Raw genomic sequence first — 12,790 nt, forward strand, 5'->3', positions numbered from 1 at the left:
AATACAACAACAAAACACCACTCGGGTTCAGATCAGGGGGGCCGTTCCTCCCAACCACACCCCTCCAGGTCTCACTGTCATTGTCCACGTGAGCATTGCAGTCCCCCAGCAGAACAAGGGAGTTCCCTGGAGGTGCACTTTCCAGTACCCTCTCCAAGGACTCCAAAAAGGATGGATAATCTGAACTGCCGTTTGGTGCATAAGCACAAACGACAGTCAGAACCTGTCCCCGCACACATAGGCGGAGGGAGGCCACCCTCTCATTCACCGGGGTGAACCTCAACACACAGGCACCAAGATGGGGGGCAATAAGTATGCCCACTCCTGCTCGGCTCCTCTCACCAGGGGCAACTCCAGAGTGTCCAACCCCTCTCAAGGAAACTGATTCCAGAGCCAGAGCCATGCGTAGAGGTGAGTCCGACTATTTCTAGCTGGAAACTCTCAACCTCACACACCAGCTCAGGCTCCTTCCCCACCAGTGAGGTGACATTCCACGTCCCAATAGCCAGCTTCTGTAGCCGAGGATCAGACCGCCAGGGTCCCCGCCCTCAGCCACTACCCATCCCACATTGCACCCAACCCCTTTGACCCCTCCCACAGGTGATGAGCCCATGGGAAGGGGGACCCACATCTCCTCTTCGGGCTGTGCCTGGCCAAGCTCCATGGGTAAAAGCCCGGCCACCAGGCGCTCACCTGCATGTCCCACCTCCAGGCCTGGCTCCAGAGTGGGGCCCCGGTGACCCACGTCAGGACGAGGGAACATCAAGTCCATTTATTTTACTCATCATAGGGGTGTTTGGGCTGCACTTTGTCTGGTCCCTCACCTAGGACCTGTCTGCCTTGGGTGACCCTACTATGGGCGTAAAGCCCCTGACAGCATAGCTCCTAGGATCATTGGAACACTGAAACCCCTCCACCACGGTAAGGTGGCAGCCCAGGGAGGGAGCAGTGTGAACAATCGAACAATATTAGAAGACAACACTTTATGGTTTTTTTGGATTTGGGTCCTGTTTTTTAGTTTTCTTTTATGGGCAGTTGCAGTGTTTTTATGGTGTGTGTTTTTCATGTGTTTTGGTCTAATGGCATTTTGTTAAAGTCAAGCTGTTCAGTTAATCCTTGTAAAGTTAACATAAAGACTGACTATTTTAAGCTACAACTGTATCAAACTGGGCTGCACTTGTTCTTTTCTTAAATATATACACAAAAGCACCGAAATTTGAATGAGGGTTCAGTTTAAATGTTTTGTGGAACTAGAAACCACAAGTCCCAGAATTCTCTCTTTTCCCCAACTTCCTCCATCTGATCCTATGTTGGGGGAGGAATGCAGGAATCTTCCAGAGACTCAGTCAGAAAATGTAGAAATGACACTTCTTATGTGAGAAATTAAATTTTTTTATTTCAACCCTGAGACTTTTCCCAGACCCCATGGGATCCATGGATTCAGGATGACAGTTGTTCCTCTGGCCTTTTCTGTCTCTTTCATTTCCAGATTCTGAATCACGTTCACTTCCTGAAAGCATCTCTCAGGTTTTCAACCCACAACACCTCAGCTGAAAATAGTTGTGCAGGACAGGTTGGTGTGAATGTGCCAGGTTACATGATTGCACTGCTGGGGGGCAGTGGCGGCTCCTCAAAAGAGGGTGCTCAGGCGCTGCCCCCCCCCCCCCACACACACACACACACACGCACACACTGAAACCCCTCACCATTGTACACTGAAGACTTAAAAAAAAATCAAATAAAAATGAAATAATAAAATAAAAATATTTTGAAATATATGCATACATTTTTTTGTTCTGTAAGATAAATATTTTATAGTTAACGATGAGTTAGGTTGTTTCTTTCAGAAACGTTGTCTTTGATTAGGGACTTATTTCCAGCCCCTGGGGGCGCAAGAATCTAGTCCATAGACTCTCATTAAAAATTGTACATGCACAGACAGTTGTGCCGCTTCGTTACAAGATGTAGGAAGACTATGGGCACAGATATCTGCGCCCTGGGGCACATTGAACGTGAACTGTACTGATCAGTACCGATCGTGTACTTCCAGTCCCAGACCAGATTATTATTTTTTGTCCGGGAACAGATCGTGCTGCATGACACTCACAACCAGGCTGGCTGCAGGTACTCTTTAAGACAGAGGTCACTTGGTCAGGATTTGGACCGAATGATGGTTCTGTCCGGACCCGACAGAACACCGGACCAGGTCACTCCTTGCTTGCTGCGTCAAGCTGCTGCTCACCGTGGCCGTGTGCGACTCTGCTGTTGTTGCTACAACTTTGGCGAGATCTACAATCAGAGAAATTTGAAAGTATTCAATCATCTACTCAACGGTAAGCTGCCTTTTTATTTTAAAATACTGTTGGACGTGTTAGTTGCTGTTTTAACACCGTAACAAAAATCAGAGCTCTTACAATGCAAGACTCCTTAGAGCTAACGGCTGATTTGGCTAGTGTTTTACCCTGGTCAATATGAACTTCCCAACCATGCATTTATTTAATATGTTAATAAAGTTACTCAATAAGTAAACTGAATAAAAGGCCATACCTTTAGTAATTAAAGGACATCTTTGGTTGAATTTATTTGAACTATTTTAAGGTATGTTTGTTACATTTTGTTAAACCGTTCCAGCGGCAGTGGTGGTTTTGTTTTTAGTACTGGCTCAGTTTTAATTAAATTATACTGGTAGCCTGGGCCGGATTTTAGCAGGGGCTTACAGGGGCTGCAGCCCGGGGCCCCGGCATTTCGGGGGCCCCGAAGGATGTTTTATGTTTTTGTGAATGGACAGTGTCAGAATTTAATCAATGACTATGATGATTTTGACAGCACTGATGAAAAATGTTCCAATTTGTTCTGGCAAACGTCCATCTTGAATGCTTGCTTGTTATTGGTCCACTTTTGACGCATCTTACGCATTGGGGAGGAGCGTCAGGGAATATTATTTTACAATGGCGGACAACAGAAAATATGACAGCGGAGCGCAGAAAAGAAGGAAGAGAAAAGAAAAAGAGCATTGCGACAAAGAGGCGACAAACAAAATGCCTAAACTGACAGGCTGACTGAAAGAACTTTGGGGCTGTGAAATAATTTGAAAACAAACTTGGTCTTTTTTAAAGTTTATCTGCTAAATTAAAGTAAAAATTTAAATGATTGTAGATACAAAACAAAAATTCTGCATGTCTACATTATGAGACAGGCTCAAAGTTTCTAACTTTTCTGGGTTGAGTATTGTTTTCTTATTTGGGTTACATGGTTTGTGTTTGAGTAAATGTCGGTCGTGTTTGTGGTTCTAGTTCCTCCAAATAAGATGAATGCAGAAGTGTCATTAATAAATGGAAATCTGTATTTTGTTCTTCATATTTTTCAAGATGTTCTCTGTACAAACCTTGGTCTAGAAGATGAAAATTGTTCATTTGCACCCACCTCTGCTTTTATTGAGAACAGGGGGCTGTAAAAAAATCATAGAATATGAAAAAAAAACTAGAATATGATGCAAGCATATATATATATATATATATATATATATATATATAGGGCCCCCATATATTGACTCCAGCCCAGGGGCCCCCATCCTGACTCCAGCCCAGGGGCCCCCATCCTCCTAAATCCGGCCCTGCTGGTAGCTACATATTTTGAACCTGTTGCACAACTGTGATTTAAATTGAATGTTTGATTCCTTTGTTAGCCTTAAAACTAACAGATTTTGAGTAAACATTTTGAAAATGTGCCTTAATTGAATTATGAAGTCAAATGCTTATGAAATATAGCATTTATTGAAAACATGTTTGCTTTTTATAATGGTTACAAACCATTTAAGCTAAAGCTAATTTAATTTATTTGACTATGTACTTAATTTATGTTTTTGACCTTTTAGGTCAGGTTTTATTGTCACCCCCGTTAACGTTCTACAATTGATGGTGAGCTACCACCTGACCACATTATGGAAAGAACTCGACCTCTTCGTTGACGCTTTAAGCTTTTACAGTATGTGTGTGTTTATACTGGATTTCAGAGTTAGAGTTTCTTTATTTGTCATATGCACCACATGTGGTACATGTGGTAAAATAAAATTGTGTACACAGGGTCTCAGTTACATCCAACAAAATATAAAATGTAAAATAAAAACAATAATAAGATCTAAGATATGAACTAAGGGCAGCACGGTGGTGCAACTGGTAGAGCTGTTGCCTCTCAGTGAGCAGGTACCTGGTTCAAATCCCGGTCCGGGGGCCTTTCTGGGTGGAGTTTGCATGTTCTCTCTGTGCATGTGTGGGTTTTCTCCGGGTACTCCAGTTTCCTCCCACTGACCAAAAACATGCATGTTAAACTGATTGGTAACTCTAAATTGTATGTAGGTGAGAGTGAGAGTGAATGGTTGTTTGTCTCATTTGTCTCTGTGTCCCTGTGATGGACTGAAGACCTGTCCAGGGTGTCCCCCGCCCCTCGCACTGTGATTGCTGGACATGGGCACCAGCGACCCCCGTGACCCAAAATGGAAGAAGTGGGTAAAAGATAATGGATGGATGGATATGAACTAAGAAAAACATCAACTAAAAATACACTAAGCACTAATAGCATAAAAACATTACGTCAAACAGCAGCACGAACATGAGTCTGTGTGAGTAGATGAGCACGCATGAACACATCAACATGAAACAGCTCAGCAGCAATATGAAACAGATCAGCAGCAATATGAAACAGATCAGCAGCAACATGATGTGATTTTCAACAGTGATTATTCTGGTTAGAGATTCATGAGTATAACAGCCTCAGGGTAGAAGCTGTTCCTCAGTCTAGTGGTTCTGCACTTAATGCTCCTCAACCTCCTTCCTGAAGGGAGTGGGGCAATAAGTGTGTGTGCTGGGTGAGTGGGGTCCTTCATGATGCAGGTGGCCCTCTTCCTTGGTTTATTTGAGGTGTTCTTACTTTTAACATTGTGTGTACGCATGGACGTATGCTTATGCTCTGTACCACTGCAAACCAAATCTACCCTTGGGTATAAATAAAGTAACCTAACCTAACCTAACCTAACCTAACCTATCTGGAGGTGTAGATGTCTGTGTTGGTGGGGAGACTGACTCCAACATCTTCTGTGCAACCTTCACCACTCTCTGCAAAGCTTTTCTTTCTGCAGCTGTGCAGCCTCCATGCCACATGTTGATGCTGGAACACAGGATGCTCTCCACTGCACACCTGTAGAAGGAGGTGAGGACTGAGCTTCCCAGACCAGCTCGCCTCAGCCGCCTGAGGAAGTAGAGTCTCTGATGAGCTTTCTTGATCAGGCTGGTGGTGTTGTTGCTCCAGCTGAAGTTGTCATTCATGTGTACACCCAAGTACTTGTAGCTGGAGACCACTTCCACTGCAGATCCTCTTATGTTCAGGGGGGTGTAGGTGTGTTTGTTCCTTCTGAAGTCCACAATCATTGCTTTTGTCTTTATCACATTGATGTGAAGGTTGTTAAGTATTTCTCGTACCTAGAAATATAAAGAACCACACAGGACAACAGGGTAAGATTTTCAACCGAGCTTTTTGCAAAAAGGGAAATTCACAGTGTCACAACCTCTAATGCTGCTCACTGTGAACTCCAAAGGTTTTCCACATCTGCTCGTCTTTTATTGTTCACACAGGAAGAAGGAAAAAACTGGACATTTTGATTAGGCAGATTACAAAACGAGGGCAAGGTGATCTTAGAACATTTTGATTAAATGTTTACTGTAATGAGTTTCTGATACCATTTGTATCAGTTAAAGGTAAGAGAAACAATGACAGTGTAAGATTGATGAAATATGAGTTGATATGTATAAACCTTGATATTTCTGGTTTTACAAAACAGCTTGTGTAAGTACAGAGAATTACTATCAGCTCGGACGTGGACTGTTTTTCCAGAATCTTCTTTGCTTCATATGCACAGAAGTGCAGAAATCATGAAACAGTTTAAAATGATAACATAATAAAACCCTTACAAAGGTTATTCTCTTCGCACCAGCTCTCCAGGTGTTCCACCTCCTGCCTGTAGCTGGACTCATCATTGTTTGGGATGCATCCCACCACCACTGTATCATCTGTAAACTTTACAATGTGACAGCCTGGATACCATACCATACCACTTTATTTATAAAGCACTTAAAACAGCTACAAAGCCAAACAAAGTGCTGATGGGTAGCTGCACAATCATACGTGAGCAGAGTAAACAGGAGGGAGCTCAGCACACATCCCTGAAGAGAGCCAGTGCTGAGGGTTATGGTGGAAGAGGAGAAGTTGTGGATCCTCACTAACTGTGGTCTGTTTGTTAAGAAGTCTAGTACCATACACTGTAATTTCTGGACTATTGAGCACACCTGAATATAAGCAGTGCACGCTAAAAATAAAGTAAAAAAAAAAACAAACCTTTACATAAATAGGCCGCACTTGTCTATAAGCTGCAGGTGCTCATGTTGTAACATGAGATATTTACACAGAAATATATTTTTTTAACTTTTACTTAAATATGTACCGGTAACATGCACAAATACATTAAATGTTTGCTTTTTCTGAACAGTGCCTGTAACACAGCTGATAAAAAAAAAAACAGTAGTCTACCAGGAAGTCATTGATTGCTCCCCCCCACCCCCCAAGAGAGATGTGTACTGGGCAGCTATGTGAGCCCCAGGGTGTGACGAAGCTAAATGTTTTAGTGGCATGAAGCTCATTAGCCCATCAAGAAAAAAATTCATAAATTAGCCGTAGCATTAAATATGCCGTGGTGTTCAAAGTGTGTGAAAAAAGTAGTGACTTATAGTCCAGAAATTACGGTATGTGTGTGTGCACGTGTGGTGTGTATGCTTCTCTATTTTTGGAGTTATAACACATCCCCCCACCCCCCAAACAAAACTCCACCAGCTGGTTGATCTAGAGAAAAAGGCCGAGGCAGCACTGGTTTTTACCCACTTCACTGACGATTTCAGGTTCTTCACCTGAAAAGATGCATTCGATCAGGAAGTGGTTCACTGCACTCTAACAACTTTTCTTTCATTTGTTTGGGCAAAAAGAGAGAAGAAGTGGCCAAAGTTCAAAGGAAAACTTTGAAAGCCTGAAGAACTCTTGATCAAAGATTGCATTAAATTATGACTCTTTGGAAACAAACTTTATGGAAATTTGAGATGTATTAGGAGTGTAGTTCTTTTTTCCAACAGTTTTAAACTGCAGGGCTAAAAAAAATAAACACATTTACCTTTGAATTGCCTGAAGTGAACAAACCTGATCAGTATCAGCAGTCTGTGGATGTTTGTTGAAGACAGCTTCCAGCTCTTCAGTCAAAGTTGTGTTGTCTTCATGTAACACACTGTATATGTAGCAAATATTTCAATGTATCAATATTATTTGTTTCCTCAGTCAGACAGTCAAGAAACCAGCTGTGGCTCTGCTGATGTTGAACATGTTGAATGTCTCCCTCTGCTGGTTACAACTGAGAATGCATCAATATTTATTTTGACAAAAAAATGTGAATTCTGTTTAGAAAAAATAAACACTGACACTTTGTTACAAATAAATTAATACAGTTTTAGGATGAAGGAATTTCGAGGACTTTTGAATATTTTTAGTTTATCTTCAACTGTACCTGCTTTAGTTTTTCCTGCTGCTTCATGTCTTATTATTAAAGCAATAGCCTGGCCATTTTTGAAGAGTGTTCTGCCAAACATTATTTAGCACAATATTGATCAGTCATAGAGTCACCATGAACAACACACATGGTGCCACGCAAATACATTTATATGTAGGAGCATATGAACATGTACAGGTGTAAATAACTATTATTTTGAAAGATTAACTGAAACTATGATTCTTTTTATTTTTTCCAAATGTTTTCATAATGATGGGAATGATAATCAACTTTATCTTAAATTCAAGTCCAAAACACGTTTGTTTTCTAAGCTGTTTTTAAACTGTGTAAATATATATGTATGCAAAAGCGTTTAAAGAAATTAAACCTAAATATAATAAAAACATTTCCTTAGGTGAAAGATGGTTTTAATGTACATTGTTATGCTGTGGGTACTTAAATTTTACATAATTATTACAAAAGTTGGTTAAAATCTGAGCCTTTCAGTGTATAATTGGATTATATGAAATATATTTGAAATTGTTAAAACCAGCAAACAGAAGAGGCAACATGAAATAAAGTTTTTGTAGCACATCACGCCATAAAGTGTGAGAGCGGGCTGGGATGTGAGAGGACCACCCAGTCCCCCCATCATTTAGGTCAAAGTGCTGAAACACAAGCTAGTAGAGGTCCAGTGTCGCCTGCATCTCTACTAACTGCATTGCTGCTGAATGCATTGTCATGGTTACCAGGCTGCGTCATTAGTGACACCTTTTACCATGTAGATTTGGTTGTACTCAACTTATATTCAAAAAGCATTCAATACAAAAACAACTGGACTTTATTTGTAACAGAAGACGTTTCGCTCCTCATCCGAGGAGCTTTCTCAATTCAAAGAGCAGAGAGTGAGAGATTCAGGTTATAAGGCTGAGTGAGATAAGACACACACACACACACACACATATGTAGATTGGCAATTCACACCTAGACAACATTAACAGTAAGAGTCTTTTGTTCCTCTAATTCACTGACGAGGCCCCTCTGTTCCCTTCAGGTGTGAAAACCGGCTGGGAATCAGTTTTAAAGTTGCATTACAGGTTTTTGAAAGTGGAAATCTGAGGCCTCCTCCTCTGTTAAGAGATGGCTTTTCTCTTTTTACATAAATTGCTTCCTTCACCCCCCCTCTCAAACCATCTGTGTTCTCGGTCCAAAATGTGCACATTTTGGTCCTCAAAAGAGTGTCCCTTATCTGTGAGGTGGAGGTGAACAGCTGAGTCTTGTCCTGTGGAGCTGGCTCTCCTGTGTTGTGCCATGCGTCTGTGAAGAGGCTGTTTAGTTTCTCCAATGTAGAGGTCTGGACAGTCCTCGCTGCACTGGACCGCATACACTACACCACTCTGTTTGTGTATGGGTGTTTTGTCCTTAGGGTGGACCAGCCTCTGTCTGAGAGTCCTGCTGGGTTTGAAATGTACTGGGAACTTGTGTTTGTTGAAGATCCTTCTGAATTTCTCTGATACTCCAGCAACATAAGGGATGACAATGTTTTTCCCGTCTGTTGTTCTCCTTTTTCTGTTTATTGGTGTGTTTTGTAGATTTCCTCGCTGACTTGACAAAAGCCCAGTTAGGATATCCACATGTTTGAAGAGCTTCTTGAATGTGTTTCTGTTCCTTTTCCTTACCTTCTGTCTTCGTGGGGACGCATTCGGCCCGATGTTATCAGGTTTTAAACGAGGTCAATGTGGGTAAACCCAGAACAACAGCAGGCTCAGAAAAGTTTATAATAAAATGTTTATTTAAACCAGGGAAGGATGGGGTCGGGATCTGAAAGTGGTAAGAACGAGGATTAGTTTTCTGTGGAGCAGATTCGTCAGGTAAGTTGGGAGTGTAATGCCTTCTTACAGGTGGGTGCAGAGTCTTCAGCTCTGAAGGTGAGGTTCCAGGTGTATTTACAGGTGCAGGTGTACAGGTGAATATTTACAGGTTTGTGGAGGAGGCAGACAGGCAGCGTGCAGATGGTCTCAGGTGAGTAGTTCTCAGATCTCAGGGGAGTGTTTCTCAGGAGGCTCAGGGAGTTCCACTCTGGAGGCAGGTAAATAAACAAACAAACATTAACAGGCACAGATAACCAAGACTAAGTTCAGGCTGAGCTGCTTTTACCAAACATAAGCGTTGCTTCAGCGAAGTCCTCCTTTTTCTTCTTCTTCTTCTTCTTCTTGTTTTATTGGCTGTTGGCAAACAACTGAAGGAAGCATTACCGCCACCAACTGGTAAGGAGTGTGGACCGCATGACAAAAAAATAAATAAATAATAATAATACTAAACCCTCTCTTTCCTTTTAGATCTTATCATACAACCTACACCGTTTTAAATAATAAAATATAGCTTGATAGCCTCTGTTTCCTGAATCTTTCTGCAATAAATCAATAATGTCTAATTTCATTTTCATTTTATTAAGATGTCTAATCAACTTGTTTCTTTGAACCTGGTATCTCCTGCAATGCAATATAATATGTTCTATGGTTTCCTCTTCTCCACACTCACATGTCCCTGTCTGATGTTTCCCTATTAAACATAATGTGCTGTTCAGTCCAGTATGCCCAATTCTGAGTCGTGAAATAATCGTTTCTTCTCTCCTGTTTCTTTCGGTTCTTCTCCTTTCTCCAATTTTCCTTTGGATTTTATAAAACCACCGGCCTGTCCTTTCTTCCTCCCATAATTTTTGCCACTTTTCTTTCATTTTTTGTTTTATTATACCCTTTATTTCTGTTATACTAAACCCAACATTAATATCAACCACGTCCCGACCAGTGCTCTCCTTAGCCATCCTGTCTGCCTTTTCATTCCCCAAAACCCCGTGATGTGCTGGAACCCATATAAAATTTACTGTAATCCCCATCATGTTGATCCTATAGAGTGTTTGTTGTATTTCAAGTAATATATCTGGTCTACTATCTGACTGGTTGTGTTGCAAACTGGACAATGATGAACTAGAATCTGAGCAGATGATTGATTTTAATGGTTTTACCTCTTCTACCCACTGAACTGCTAAAAGTAAAGCGAGCATTTCTCCTGTATAAACTGATACTCCATCACTAACACTTTTTCCTACTTTAATATGAAATTGTGGTACAATGAATGCTATCCCAATTTTATTAGCTGTATTTTTTGATGCGTCTGTGTATATATGTACATAATTATAATACTGGTTAATGTATTCCTGTACTGTATATTTATCCATAATAAAAGATTTATTCTTGTTTTTCTTTTCTAATAATGAAAAATCTACTATAGCATCAGGGAGTACCCAAGGTGGTGTTGTTGGTAATGGAACTTTCTGACATATATCTAGTTGATCTAAATGGATTTCATTAACTTTGGCTTTTATCATCCACCCAAAGCTTTTGATTTTTTCTTTTTCCCAACCTGATTTAAGCACCTCTAATGTTGGATGATCATTTCTTTGACCTTGTAAATTTGTCCAGTAGTTCAAAGATAGCGGTTCCCTTCTAAATTTAAGAGGCATTTCTCCCATTTCAACCTGTAATGCTGCTGTTGAAGACGTTTTAAAAGCACCTGTACATATTCTTAGTGCCTGGTATTGGATATTATTTAACTTATTGAGGTTTGTATCTGCTGCTGAGTTGTAACATATGCACCCATAGTCCAAGACTGACCTAATTAATCCAGTATAAATGGCTGTCAATGAATTTCTATCAGCTCCCCACTCAGTTCCAGCTAACCTCATTATATTTAACACTTTCCTACATTTATCTATTATTTTCTTAATGTGTACACCCCATGTCATTCTTTCATCAAACCACAACCCGAGAAATTTAAATTCTTTAACTCTTTCCAACTACCATATAATTTTAGCTTGATTTTCTCATCAACTCTTTTCCTTGTAAAAAACATTATTTTAGTTTTATCTACAGAAAATTTAATTCCCCATTTATACGACCATTTTTCTACTACTGAAATTGCTCCCTGAAGCTTCTTTATAATAAATTCTAGATTTTTTCCTCTTTTCCACATTGCCCCATCATCAGCAAAAAGTGAAAATCCCATTCCACCCTCTACTTCCTTATACATATAATTAACTATCACTGAAAATAATAATGGACTGACTATACTACCCTGTGGTGTCCCATTTTCTATATTACAACTCTCAGAATAATCCTTCCCTATTCTCACTTGTATTTGTCTTCCTTCTAAAAAAGTCTTAATCCATCTAAACATATGACCATTTATACCCATTCTTCTAATTTTGATTAATAATCCTTCCCTCCACATCATATCATACGCTCGCTCTATATCAAAAAATACTGCCACTACACTCTCTTTATTCACTCGAGCCTTTCTAATGTCATGCTTTAAACATAAAACTGGGCCCATTGTACTTCTCCCTCTTCTGAAACCACTCTGATACTTTGACATATGTCCTTTATTTTCCATATAATATATTAATCTTTCATTTATCATTTTCTCCATTATTTTACATATGTTAGATGTTAATGCTATAGGTCTATAATTTTCTGGTTTTGACTCATCTTTCCCTGGTTTTCTAATTGGTACAATCACTGCTTCCTTCCAACTTTTTGGAATTTCCCCATCCTTCCATACTCTGTTATATAATTCTAATAGAATATTTTTAGATGATCTACTTAAATTACTTAGCATCGCGTAACAAACCTGATCTTTTCCTGGAGCTGACAATTTATATTTTTTAAGTGCCCTATTCAGCTCTGTTATTGTAAACAGCATGTTCAGTGAATCATTTGTGTTTTCTATTTGCTCCAATACCTCTTTGTTTTCTAAAATTGTATTTTCTCTTCCTTTTTTCCCTTCTTCACTAATATTTTCAGAACTATGAATTTTAACAAAAGTATTTACCAACATTTCTGCCTTTTCTCTGTCTTTCACTGCTGTTAACTCTCCATCATTTAGTATTGGGTATCCATTCATTCTTTTAATCCCATTCATCCTTTTAATCATTGTCCATACCTTAGAAATGTCCGTCTCCCTCCCTACTGAATTACAAAAACTTCTCCAATAATCTCTCTTTGCAGTTTTAATAGTTCTTCTTACATTTGCTTGCAGTTTCTTGTACTCATTCAGATTCTGAAAGTTATGATTTCTTTTTAATAATTTGAAAGCTTTATTTCGGTTCTTAATCGCTTTAGTACATTCTGTTGTCCACCAGGGTACCAACTT

General features: G+C 39.9%; 1 long non-coding RNA gene across 1 annotated transcript; it reads right to left on the reverse strand.

The window, feature by feature from the left end:
• Nucleotides 1-9,368: 9,368 nt before the first annotated feature.
• LOC119425259 lies at nt 9,369-9,768 on the reverse strand. The gene is made up of 3 exons (XR_005187556.1): nt 9,737-9,768; nt 9,479-9,658; nt 9,369-9,400 (listed from the first exon to the last, which is right to left on the reverse strand). It is a non-coding gene; the product is annotated as an uncharacterized LOC119425259 (long non-coding RNA).
• Nucleotides 9,769-12,790: the final 3,022 nt, after the last annotated feature.

The sequence above is a fragment of the Nematolebias whitei genome, chromosome 19 (genome assembly GCF_014905685.2).
Source record: "Nematolebias whitei isolate Nwh7 chromosome 19, NemWhi1, whole genome shotgun sequence".
Classification (NCBI taxonomy): Eukaryota; Metazoa; Chordata; class Actinopteri; order Cyprinodontiformes; family Rivulidae; genus Nematolebias; species Nematolebias whitei.